We start from the raw sequence: 3,460 nt of genomic DNA, 5'->3' as shown, positions 1-3,460 counted from the left end.
GTCATCTGTACGGTTGATGGAGAGGTCGATTCGCAGCGCAAGATACAGTTTTGTAGAAAACCTGTATAGAAGCAGCGGGAAGATGCCAGAAGTGGACTATATAGATCTGTCGGAATGGTTTGACTGGATCTTGAGGAACATGGACGTGTCCGTTGATTTGATAGTTTACCTTCGGACCAATCCTGAGGTTAAAGAGGAGATGCAGGGAAGAGGAAAAGGTCATTCCACTGGAATACCTGAAAACAATTCACCATCTCCATGAGGAGTGGCTCATCAAAGGCAGCCTTTTTCCCGTGGCAGCCCCTGTTCTGGTGATTGAGGCTGACCACCACATGGAAAAGATGTTAGAACTCTTTGAACAAAATTGGGATCGAATATTAACTACGGAGAATCAGAAGCATGGCCCATAGGAAGTGAAAGGTCTATGGATCATTCCAAAAAATGCCCGCAGCTGCCAAGTTAGCTATTAGGAGCGATCTGGAAAAACTTGCTCCCAGGAGAGCTTTGTGTCTGGCCAGCTTGATTTTCCTAATGGTCTTGTCTCCTTTGCAAGTATCTTTGTCATGAGTCTCTGGCCGTTGTAGGTAAATGACAAATGGGACCAATGGGTTTGCCGAGCCTGCAACCTCACATTCCCCCACTCTCCCAGTGGCTTTGCACTGCTGAGTCACTCGTGAAGCCCTTAGGGAGAGCACCTGTTGTGTGCCTGACCTCACGCTTAAGCTGTGTACCAGTCGTCTCAGCCTTCAGCAGAAGGCCAAGGTAGGAGTCTTATATCCTAGCTCAGAAAGGTTGAGGGGCTCCCCAGGGATCACACAGCCAGTGTGAAGTGGAGCCGGCACTATTCAGACTTTCAGCCAACTCTACAACTTTCCCTCACCCTGGGATCCATCCTCCTGAGGGCTGTTCCTCACCACCCTGCGTCTTCCAATGGAGGCTCTCTTATGTTTCGGGGACAGCTAGCAGTGTATGGAGCTGGTATCATTTTCTCAATATTAAGCAGTTCCCAAGGACAGTCAGCATTTCTAGACTTCCACAAAATTGTGCTGCATTTGGCTGGAGCCCGGTGTTCAGTGGTTTCCCTGCCAAGGCTGCTGCAGCCCTGTCTACCATGTCTTCATATGGACTTTGAGGACCATATTAGATTCACGTGCTGGCTCCTGAATGGTGCTGGGTCTCCTTGGTGATGAAGGTCCTGCTTGAACTGCTGTCATCTCCATGTCAGGAAAGTCACTTTTGGCTCCTGGCTGGGTGGCCCAGAGCCAAGCTGGGGCAAGGGGCAGCTAGCCCTGGCTTCCAAGGCTCCCTTCCTGTCTTGTGTCCTTGTATAAGGAGCTTTGCCCTTGGAGTTACTGACAGTCTGTGGCCCAAGGGAGAGACACAAGTGGACTTAAGTCTTTTTTGAAATGTTGTTTCATCAGAGGAATGCCTCGGGCCATCAGGCCTGAAATCATCTTTGTTGGTTCAGAAAATACCTTAGCTTCACTCAGCTGGAACTGCATTGAAGGCACAGCTGATCCTTGGATCAAGCAGAAAACAAGAGAAAGAAAGAACATTCCCTTAGGGGACAGTCTGGAAAGTTGGTATTTGCAAGCAAAGGCTCTGGAAGCGTTGCTGGTCCTGACTCTTTGAGGTGGTCAGAGAGAGCTTCCAGAAGACTGGCTGCAAACCCCGGGAAGGATTAAGGCTCGACTCGAGAATCAGGTCACAGCCTCTCAGAGTAGCCATAAATAGAGTAGCAAAGCCACTCCCTGACCCCTGTGAGTGTGGGCACCTGTGCATGCGATGCTCTGACTCTACAGAGGTGCCAGGTGCCCCTGCTGGGCCAGTCCCAGAGAGTTAAGAGGTCAAGGCCCCCAACTCCTGGTCCTTCCTGTTCAGACCAATTCTTGTGCCACTGGCAGAATGACAGGCAGCACCCAGTTCAGAACTGTGTCCAGCAGCACCTGTAGCCCACAGGCTGCTCGACACATGTAGCCAGAAAACTGGGGAAGGCAGAACCTTTGCTACCGGGAATCTTGACATGTGGAGTTCATCTTTGAGAATTTGTAAATGAACAGTCCAGTATTTTCCTTTGGCTCAATTTGAGCATCCATTTTGGGGGAAATGTGATTTCTCTCTCTGTCCCTGTCTGTTTCTTTTTTTGCCCAAGGCATAATTTCAAGACGTCCTGAGAACATACACCCATGATTTTTCTCTTGCTCTGTGACATGCAGCAACTCCTTCCTTCACCTAAGCCCTGTTATTGATTTTGAAGTGCTTCCTAGGCCAGTGGTTTTAGCTCCTGCCAGCATCCTTTTGCCAGTAGAGTAACAAGTTTTTATTTTTTAAACCCCATGTTTCCTAACATGGAATGTAAGGGTCCAAGAAGAGCCTGCTGTCCTCCCTGCCCTCCACCTTGGAGAGGAGGCTGCGTGCATAAGTGGTGGCCAGGGCAGGTCACAAAAACCTCCCAGCCTAGAGACCACATCTGAAACAGCTAGGACTGCTGTCCCCTGTGGCAGGCAGAGCTGATTGGGGCAGGGGTCACAGAGAAGTCATAGATAACTACTATGGACCAGGTGCCCAGAGGGGGCACCCAGGGCACTGATGTTCCAGATGTGTCGGCCCCACCTCATCCCTGCTGTGAGACTGAAGTTCCATGGGGACGTGAAGTCAGTACACCCTGGAGCTGCTCAGCTGCTCTGCCTCTTGTTGACTTTTTAAAAATGTTACACATCATATACATTTTCTTTAGTTAGCATTTATTCCAGTTTTAAGCTTTTTGATTGTACATGTAAAATATATGATTATAAATATTTAAAAATAAAAAATGAAATAAATATATATATATAGAGAGAGAGAGCACACTTGAGAGAGAGTTTTTACAACAGTAAGTACTGGTACATGGTTAAGTACTAAATGTGTTAACTAAACATATTATCACATTGCTTAATAATGTACATCTCTGTTTCAAACTAATGCCAAATTGAGATTTGAATAAACACTGATAAGATAATCATGATAATGTAAAATTATCATAACCACATTAAATATATTATTGGCCACTATAGTGTATAGTTATTTGGTTATAAGACAAATATTAAAGACACCATTAAGCCAGTTTTTCAGACACATGGAAATAAAGTATTGAGGAATGCATAACTAGGGGTATGAGCTGAAATAAAGAAAGAATAGAAAGAAAAACAGATATTATATACTTAAAGACATAGGTACATATAACAGATATACACATGAAAAAAATGGCAACAATCTAGAAACAAACCTGACTGCTAAAGCGAAGAGACAGTCTCCCTAACCTGGGCACACCAAGATCTTGTTGACATCTTAAAAATTGTTTCTACCCAGATTCCAAAAAGCCTGAAGTTCTAATATTAAAAGACTTGTCCTATTAAATAAACTTCCCTCAATTCCTTTTCATTCCTGATTTTATTTTTATTTTTTGTTTGTATTACAAATT

General features: G+C 45.2%; 1 pseudogene; it reads left to right on the top strand.

The window, feature by feature from the left end:
• The first annotated feature begins 7 nt into the window (after positions 1-7).
• LOC116548103 lies at positions 8-880 on the top strand (annotated as a pseudogene).
• Positions 881-3,460: the final 2,580 nt, after the last annotated feature.

This window comes from Sapajus apella, unplaced genomic scaffold (genome assembly GCF_009761245.1).
Source record: "Sapajus apella isolate SASKATOON/1434 unplaced genomic scaffold, GSC_monkey_1.0 scaffold7025, whole genome shotgun sequence".
NCBI lineage: Eukaryota > Metazoa > Chordata > Mammalia > Primates > Cebidae > Sapajus > Sapajus apella.
This window is presented reverse-complemented; position numbering and strand designations above follow the sequence as displayed.